The following is a 10,570-nucleotide window of genomic DNA, read 5'->3' on the forward strand; positions in this document are numbered from 1 at the left end:
GCTGGGCCAGATGGTTAAGTTGAACACGGTGAATGATTCACCGTGTTCAATACAAAATTTTTGTATTGGACACGGTGAATGAATGATTCACCGTGTCCAATACAAAATAGCTAAGATCGAAATATTTGTATTGGACACGGTGAACCATTCACCGTGTCCAATACAAATAATTAGACACGGTGAATGATTCACCGTGTCCAATACAAATAATTGGACACGGTGAATGATTCACCGTGTCTAATACAAATACTTCCAACTTAGTCATTGTTGGAATATTTGTATTGGATACGGTGAACCATTTACCGTGTCCAATACAAAAATTTTGTATTGAATACGGTGAATGGTTCACCGTGTTCAACTTAAACATCTGGGCCCGCCCTGCCCGCGTGGCGCTGACGTGGCACTGGTGTGGCAGGGACAGGACCATTTTTGCAAATAATTTTTGAACGGGACTATTTTTATAAATAAAATTTGCCAGGAGACTATTTGCAAAAAAAGCCCTAAAAGAGTAATAGTTAGCAACTAGGCCTGAGTAAAAAAGTCATAGCAAAAACTCGCAGCTTCTTATACTGAAAAAAGGTTAAAGTGTGATCCATAGATTGGCATTGTTGGAAACACGAATCCACATGGAATGTTTGAAATGCCGCAAATGTTAGGGCACATTAATGCACAAATTCTAGCTCTAAATACGCAAAAATATTTAACTTACTAGTTACTCTAGATAATGCAGATAACTTATTTTAACAAATAGAAAACAGGGGGAAAAAAAAAAAAAAAAAAGGGAAACATATACGCCACTTTAATAGACAACAAAGACGCTTCAAAAATATAATAATATTTTAAAAAATAAGAAGTGTGCTTAAATATTTAAAATAAATATCATATTCAGTACTAGATATAATTTTAGGAATATGTGCTATTTAATCTAATCATGAGTGTCAAAATACCCAAACATCCAACTCCTACACAAAAAATAATTTTGTGCCGAATAAATCGCTCATCGAACATCTTATTTTGGCCTCCAAACAAAACGATGAAATAGATTAAATAGAGACTAGCCGACCACAGAGGATGTAAATGTCNTATATATATATATAATATATATATATATATATATATATATATATATATATATATATATATATATATATATATATATATATATATAAATACTTCACAAAACAATAAAACAAAAAAAGAAGTGAAAGAGATAATATTTAACAAAAAGCTCACTAATGTTTGAATAAAACTGCGCATACACTCCAAAAAAAAGACATATGATATACACTCAATCCATCCTAGAGTGAAATCTTTTTTACTAATCACATCAATATGACCGGTGAAAACTATCTCATCCTAGAAAAATAGAATGTATATCATACACCTCTTTTAAAAATATGCAGGTAGCTTTTTCCACAATGTGTTAAGCATGTATTACAGACTCCGCAATACAATGGAGATAGAAATACAACACACTGTTTGAATTTTCGACCCAATACTACACAACTGTTCGCTTCTGCAACATACAGGTAGAATGGTTAATTGGATTACTCAAAAATGCGGCAAAAGCATATACTGTCTTTCAGGAGTCCTTTGAAAACTCACTACCGCCCCAGAATTTGAACAAACTGCCGACGCATAACACCCTTTATCACATACTTACGACTGAAGTTCCCTACCATTTACGGCGTCTTTTATCACCCTGTTACACCAAAACACGGTGCATCGCTAACGGCCAAAACGAAATAGAGCTCTATGACTATAAAGTGATTACCTCCTTGTCTTTGGACCTAATAGGGAATTATAATGCAATTTAAGGCCTTATTAGTAAAAGTACCCGCAATAAGCAGGAGGAGGACCCACAACCAGTTGTAGGCTGTCAAGCTGTTAATCATTAGCCCCACTCAACGGAAGCGAGGATAAAGGGGAGAAGTAAAAGAAATAAAATGAAAAAAAGAGATGAGAAATCAGAAAATGAGGAAACAATTGCATTGAGCAACAGGATGGTTTCCTCTTTTTATGTTAATATGAATCATGCATTACTAAAGACACATAGAAGAAGGAATACGATTTTGATGGAAATGCCCCTCGTTCACGCTCTTTCCTATTTTCTTCTAGATCCTTTTCCTTTTGACTTTTCTTGCTCCCTTATTTTCCCTCTGTTCTCTTATCTCTCATAAGTAGAACCAATGGCTACTGATAGGTTTCCAGCAGCAGGCTGCAAGCCCTCCTGCTGCTGCAAATCACAGGATCTTCACTAGCAACAAAAAAAGAGACAGATATACAACCTAGCAATTGATCAGTCTTAGGCTAATGTCTCCATGAAGCAGACTAAAGCAAATCGAGTGATATAGCAGTAGCAGCACTAATTACATGTGGTAATAAACTTCCTACTACAAAACAAGGCCAATACAATATTCAAGGAAAAAAGACTAGATAAAAAAAAGAGGGCCCCTAGAATATGTAAGTTAATGCATTTTGCAGTAGCTTTGATATGCATTATAATACCAAGTCGATTAGAGGTCAAATCTTAATTGAAATTCTACCCCATAGGCCAAAAAGAAGGGCAATAGAGTAGATCTCCTCCGTTGAAAAGAATTTGCTAACTAGCCGCCTCAAAATAGGACAGCTGTTTTAAACTTCTAGGATCCAAATGCCATTTAATACCCAAGGATCTATCCCCCAATTTAAGTCACCCTGACTACCACTTCGACTTTGTAGCAGAGATCTCTGTTCTCTACAAATACAAAACAAATGATTCAGATGCGATCATAATTTGGACTCCGATTTTCTACAAATCAAAGAGTGACTATTTCTCTACCATTGATTTTTAGGATTAGAGGATTCCTAGTTAGCAGATTTTCAAAAAATATATTAACTTTTATACATAGACTCTTTAGATGTTGTAGATCATATCTATCAAATTAGATTTTAATTTTAAAACTCGTAATACATTAAAGTTCTATTATGAGTCTAAAAATCAAAATCTAATTCGATAGATATGATCTACAACATCTAAATAGCCTATGTATAAAAATCTATATATTTTTGAAAATAGATTAACTATACATCAACTTAGTCCCAAACCTCTTGCTTTCTTCCAAATCAAACAAGAGCTCTTACTTTATTGCTGATTCTCAAGACTTACTAATGCCTTGTTAATAGAATTTTAACAACATATAAATTTTTATGCATAGCTCTTTAGATGTCACAAATCATATCTATATCTATCAAATTAGATCTCTCATTTTAAAACTCTGAAAAGTTTTAAATAAAATAATATTAATATCAAATCTAGGTAAAATCAAAAATCAAATCTAAATAATATATTTTACTAGACTTCCTTTCATGTTAGATTTGCTAAAAATAAAATATGACCTAACTCTAAACCAACAAAACTCAAATAAAATCCTTAATTAAGTCATAAAGGCTTTCATCTAATTTTTCCAACCTACTACACAATTATTTTAGAGCAATGCTACCAATTTACCCTAAAATGGGTGTATATCATATACCCTACTCATCCTAGGATAGAAGTGTTGCCGATAATCAATGTGTTACATCAATATGACTAGTGGGGACACCCACACCCACACGACGGGTGAGGTGTATGATGTACTCACAAAAAGGAGTTAGTTTACTATGTAACACTTACACCACATCATCTATATCCAGCCAACCATATCTCTCTTTTTGAGAGAAAAATACAAAAAAAAAATATTTTTTTAAAAAAAATCATGATGGGATAGGTGAACCCATCATATGTTAAACTGTTGCATATATAACTGTTGCATATATGCTACACCTGCAACTCACGAGCTAAAAAAAATCATGATGGGATAGGTGAACCCATCATATGTTAAACTGTTGCATATATAACTGTTGCATATATGCTACACCTGCAACTCACGAGCTAAAAAAAATCATGATGGGATAGGTGAACCCCAGGGGAGCTTTTTTGATTGGTTGGGGATACCACATCAGCAATATAACTGTTGCATTCTAGACTTTTTCCCCAAAAGGGATGTTGTACACTAAGCATTTTTCATTATTTTACCCTACTATGGGACTCAACTTGAACACCTACTAAACAATTCAAGAAAGAGCACTAAACAATTACTCCAAACCATTTATACCGTTGGTTTTCAGGTCCTATTGACGAGGACCAAATGATTTGAAGCACCTATTCATTGCACTATTCTCATTAAAAAAAACTTGTTTTCCCTTTCCTTAGTCACAATTGAGTAAAGCTATAATATTTCTAAACAACAACCTTGTTATGCTAAGGACGGACTAAAAGGTAGCTACTAACAATGACCTCTTCATCAATCCAACTCACGAGATAAGAGAAGACAAAAAAGGAAAGATGAGCTAAAAAGGATACAATAGAAAGGGAAAAAAAGATAATTTACAAGTGTCGTGAATAAGGACACTGACATATGGCAATATGATGATTCCCCTCTTCATGTAAGTAATATACTACATATATGCACAAGTGAAAATGCTACACCTGCGACCTATTAGGTACACATTAAAGACATAGGTGCTTAGAGATGGGTGGAAGCGCGGTGTATAACCCACTATAACTAGCGAATCGGCCCACTCATGAATCTGATAGGTCTATCTCTTCAACATGCATGTAACAGGATGTAAGATAACATTATTCTCGCAAGGATAATGCTATACCCACAACTCTCTACATTCATGCACTAGTAGGGCCTATCCAGTTCATGGTTAGAACCAATTGATAGATCATGGCAGGCGCCACAATTCCACACACTATTGTCTCGAAAGCAATGCTATCCATACACCTCAAAGTGGGTGTAAATCATACATCCCATCCATTCTAAGGAATCACTAGTCACATCAATAGGACTAGTAGGAAAACCCCACCCATAGAATGGGTGGAGTGTATGATTTACGCACTAAAAGAAGTGTATAGGTAGCAGTTTCCTCGTCTCTAACTATTACAGCACTTAAATCTTTTAACTGCAAATAGAGAATTGCAACGATATCATTTCCATATGCAATTCATAAAAGGAGGACACAATCACAGTCCTATGTTGTCTTCATCTTTTATTTATTTATTTATCTTCAATGCTATTCTTTTCCTTTCTTATTGTCACTCGTCATCTTGCTCTCTCATTTTCCTATTGTTCTCTCTTCTTAAGTAGGTTCAATGACTAACGATAAAAGGTCAATACAAAGCACGAACCCTCCTATCAAAGGAAGCCACAAGATTTTTTTTTTACTTAATTAAAAAGATTTAAGATTTAGCCTCATGAGATGAAAGGTCAATCTCAAGCTCCTATCTCTAAGTGGGGTAGGAAAACAACACAAGTATCAACAATAACTAAAAATTCAATAGTTATGCAACATTTAAATTAAAGGCAAAAAGGCCAATTTTATGATAATTGTATGTACACAACACTAGGTGTGCAGAATAATCTCTAGCAATAGGAGCCACCAACAGCTCAAAGGGTAGTCGAACACTCCACTCTAAGCAGCGAGTGTCATTAAGAAAGCTAAAAAATTATACCACCTATCACCAAGAATCCACTTATGAACAAAGTCCATCACAATCTTATAATACAAAGCATAAATCCTCAAACAATTGCATCTAAATTACAACTTAAGGACACATAATGCCAACATATAAAATAGTTTGATAATTTTTTTTACTAGAAAAGAGACTCGAACCCTAATCCAATTAGAAACCATATCTATACTAGTGGTTTCATTAAAACTAGTATTCTTATGGAACATGATACTGAACAAACAATTGCAATTCCAACCAAACCATAGAAATCAGTGTCTTTAAGAACCCAAAGCAACAATTTCATTCGTATAACACAATCCAAAAAATGATCCATATCAACAAAAGACAATAATTTGATCACCGTCGGCAAAAGAGATGATACCATAAGAAAGTCAAATAATCTAAGATGTTTTCTTACTCTAGCTATGTACAAGGAAAAATTCATGCCACAAATTAGATAATATTGCTTGACTACTACGTATAGATCTGTAGTAAGACGCCACCTTTCTCATTCAAACTAAAAGGCTAACATTGATTAAGACCTCTAAAAGAGCATACCAAAGCTTGTGAGATTTCAACTATCAACCTAGGTGAGTAGATATTACAACCACTGAATCAGTAACTAAGGTGCAAAGCATACACATTTCTGAACCAGATTGTAAAGCCTAAGCTAAAGCAACTTTGAACCAACTAAGTATATAGACACTAATTTGTAGTTAGGGAACATTCTTTATTCCAAAAAAGTAAAACAATGACAATGTCCTTATCAATTAACATAGTGATAAGAACACTTCCCTTCTTATTTGGGCAAATTAAATCATTTTGCTACCCAATTATGGTGTTGCACCCTTTGTGGCATTGTTGGGCCTAGTAACTAAACAAAAAAAGCTCTAGCATCAACTTGAAAAGCAAAAAGCTTATGCTTCCTACCACTTCTCAATTTATTGTCTATCCATGCAGATTGGTTTAATGACCATGCAACAAGCTAGTTCTACTACTATTTCTTTGGGATTTCATCAGGAAAAATCAGGAAAACACCAAGCTTACAACATTCTACATGCTTGTCGAAGGATTCAATGCTTGGACAGTTAGAAATAGCAATTGGGTGCCAGGGAGGGTGTCCACAAGGACCCAAAAACTGCACCCACTTATGGATTTGATCAATTTATTCCTTCCACACAAACATAGTAGGTTGTAAACATAAAATCTCAAAAAAGAAAGCTCCAAACATCAATAAATGTTTCGTAGTGCCTCAATAAATACCAAATGCTATCACTTTTTACAGCTGCACCATGAACCCACATTGCCACAAAGGGCGCAACACCACAACTAGAAAACTTGAAAATTGAAAATTCAACCCACAAACCTCACATGAGAATAGAAGTGCACTTACCATTATGCTAACAAGCAACAAAAAATCTATATACAAGCTCACTAGTTCTTAGGCTGTAAGTCATACTATCATACCACTCCTAATATGTCATAATAATATCACATTTCTTCTATCTAGTAGGCCTATTTAGAGCATTTCACAAGAGTACTAAAGTAGCTTTTTGTACTCTGTAAACAAAATTTCTTAAAAGCTGCCAAAGTTTGCTGCGAAAACAAAATGCAGTACTTTGCTGCGAAAACAAAATGCAGTACTTTGCCAACGCATTCTAGTAAAGTAGGAAGATTAACTTTCCACACGCGAAATATCTACTTGAAGTAGCGAGAACTAGTCTAATAATCACAAACATGGGACGAAATACAAGTTAATTAAAGTGTCCGAGCATCTGAATGCAATAAGCCATACTATTTATGGATAGCAAATGCCAGAATCTCAGCCCGGTCTCATTCTAGGCAACGTACAGCGCTGAAGGCACTATGGAAAGAAGCGCCTCAGAGACTCTAATTTATTGCCTCTTTTTTCCAACCACAATACCAAATCCAAAGAAAAAGATTTCAAAAATCAAGAAGAAAAAGACTCATTTTAAAATGATAACAACATTTGATCAAAAAGGCACAGAATAAAGGATTTCAAATAACAAGAAATGAGACTCATTTTGAAAAGATATCAACATTATTTGCTTCAGGTTTTTGATTTTATATTTAAATGAAACTATGAAAAGAAGCACCTTAAAGACTTATTAGTTGCCGAACTTCTCTACCTATGGTATCAAATCCAAAGAACACACCTTGGAATCGAAAGGGGCAAAACGAAAGGAAAAGATTCCAAGAATCAAGTAGTGAGACTCAGATATAGAAAGATATCAACATTGTTCTCTTGATTCGCTTCAGCGCTTGATGGTATCTCTATATGCTCGTCACAGTCGCAAGATTTGATCCAAAAAGTAAAAGAATAATCAAACAAAAAGGGCAAAAAAAAGAGAGATAGATGCAAAGAGATCATCAAAAAGCGAGGAGCTTAGGTAGCAAAAGATACGAAATAATGCATCAGAGGAAGCGGCGATTACCACAGATCACCAATTGTAGATGCACCTATCACGGATCGGAACGAAATAAAGTAGATCTCTTGAGGATTTGCGTAAGGGTTAGCGTGCCTCACTACGAAATCGGGGCATGCGCGGTTTAGGGTTTCGAGGGAGACGAAGGGGGATGGGGGCCGCCATTGGCGACCGTCGCCGAAGCTCGAACGGGGAAGAGGACGCAACATGCAAGCCAGGGTTTGGAGTGGACTTAAATAAGCGGAAAACCCTAATTTCGCTGGATTTACGAAATTGCCCCTCCGAAACGACGCGATTTACTTCATCGTCCGTGGTGCACGTGGAATCATCGTGGACCGTGTCCAGGCAAAAGGTTCACTGCTGGAGAGATAATCGCCTGCACCGGGTCTATGTGTGCATTCCATGCAATACTCCATTGTAGTGGTGTTGAAAATACAAAATCTAATTCATTAGCGTGTTCTATGAAATTTGAAAGATCAATATCTTAAAAATCAAAAAATTTAAATTAGTTTTTTTTACAAATTGAATAATGACTCTTTAACAAAAATCAGTTCTTAATTTAAACCATTTGATTTACATTGCGTGTCTAAGGGACAGTATAGTTGGAGATACATATAATTGAAAATACAGCAGTTGCAACTTCATACATTCTATTTAGTTCGATGCAGTAGAAAGCACTGCAACTATAAATAATTTATTTGGTTACATGCAGTTGAGAAATAATTTTTAAAATTTTATCATTATATATATATATATGTTGGTCAGACTACGTCCAATGTGAAAAAATATATATCATTATATATGCAGTTGAGAAATAATTTTTAAAATTTTATCATTATATATATATATATGTTGGTCAGACTACGTCCAATGTGAAAAAATATATATTTTAAAAAATAATTAAGGAGATAAGCATACTTTTTGTTTAAAGTTATTCTTTCTAACTAATGTAGTTGGAACAGCGGCCAATTTGGGTATAGTTTCAACTGCTGTAATTAAACCTTCTTCTGCAATTTCTACTGCAGCAATTTAAGTTAAATACGTCAAACCAAACACCGAATTTGCAATTGTACATAGTATGCACCACAAAAAGAACTGCATGGTTTTAAAAATAAGAATTAATTTAGTAGATATGCTATATAAAATTTAAAAGGATGATATTTTAAAAACTTGACATTATTTTGTTTTGAGAGGGAGAACATATTATCCACATTTTTAATTTTTTTAAAAGATAAATTTACCTCGAAAAAATTAGGCTTAGGGATGGTTGATTTTCTTTTTTTTTATTTTTGAAAAGAAAGAATTTGTTTTTTTTAAGAGATGAACTTAACTAGAAAATGTGAAAAAATTCAGCTCTGAATTTTAGAATATCGAATACCAGCCATCAAGTCATTTGCTATTTGTGCTAATAACACTTAATTACATATAATTATTTTCTAATAATAGTTTCCTATAAATCAAAATAGAATCATTATTTTTTTCTTATAAATTAAATAAATAATTTTTTTTTTCAACTGCTGGGTTTTCAAACTATTTGATATCTAGAAGATAGATTTTGAAATTATATGCTCTTCCTTGCGTAGGATCTTTTGATATTTTTAAGATCATATCTTTCCCATCAAATTTTTAATTTTAAGATATTAACTATCAAAATCCAAGTGCGGGACTAAGACATATGAATACATTGGAGTTATGGGATGAAAACGGTTGGCTACAATTCTCAAAACAAAAAACAGTTGACTACGGTTGGATTTTTGACAAAACTATATATGCATCAGTATTTTTCTTCATATGTGAATTTAGATACGAATATGTATTAGATGCTAAATTTTTATTACATATTCGTTTAAAATGAATTTGAATTCAAATATAAATCGAATTTGTATTCGAATATTATGCAAATAATAATATGTAGTAATATGCATATATAAATATAACCTAGAATTAACATGAATTAGATGCACAGTGCAACTAAAGATTCACAATTATGTCCAAACTTCGTATACCTATAATTTATTCAATAAAATTTAATATTTCAACAAATATATAAGTATAATTTTAAAATAAAGTCTATAGTAAAATAAATAAAAAATATGATAGTAAAGTAGTAAACAACTATTATCTCTTAAAGGTGAAAATGATCAAATAAAGTAGGATTTTAAAAAACTATATCCGCATATTTTTATTTATTTCTTTCGAGTAGGAATGCATTTAATGCTATATTTTAGCGTCTATATTTGTATTTTACTGAATCCGGTGTCAAATTCAATTGAAGTTTAAGTTTAAGACTAAATTACAGAAAACCTCCGTAAATACCGATTTTTTCATTTTTCTTCCACGACTTTAGAAAACCTATATTTTCCCCCCCTTAAAATTTTAAGTTGTTACATTTAGCCCCCGTCTATCAGGGTTCCATTACTATTCTGTCTATTTTTTATAATATATACCGAAAATACCTTTCAAAACGAAAGAAATATATTAAAAAATATTTTTTTATAGACGAATTAAGGGTAATACGGTCGTTTTGTCATGTCCATTAATACTGTACTCTCCTGAAAATATTTTTAAAATTTTAAAATAATAA

General features: G+C 33.2%; 1 long non-coding RNA gene across 1 annotated transcript; it reads right to left on the bottom strand.

The window, feature by feature from the left end:
• On the bottom strand, positions 1,217 to 8,189 carry LOC109725726. Its single transcript, XR_002220327.1, has 2 exons — positions 7,996 to 8,189; positions 1,217 to 1,702 (listed from the first exon to the last, which is right to left on the bottom strand). It is a non-coding gene; the product is annotated as an uncharacterized LOC109725726 (long non-coding RNA).

This window comes from Ananas comosus, linkage group 20 (assembly GCF_001540865.1).
Source record: "Ananas comosus cultivar F153 linkage group 20, ASM154086v1, whole genome shotgun sequence".
Taxonomy (NCBI): domain Eukaryota; kingdom Viridiplantae; phylum Streptophyta; class Magnoliopsida; order Poales; family Bromeliaceae; genus Ananas; species Ananas comosus.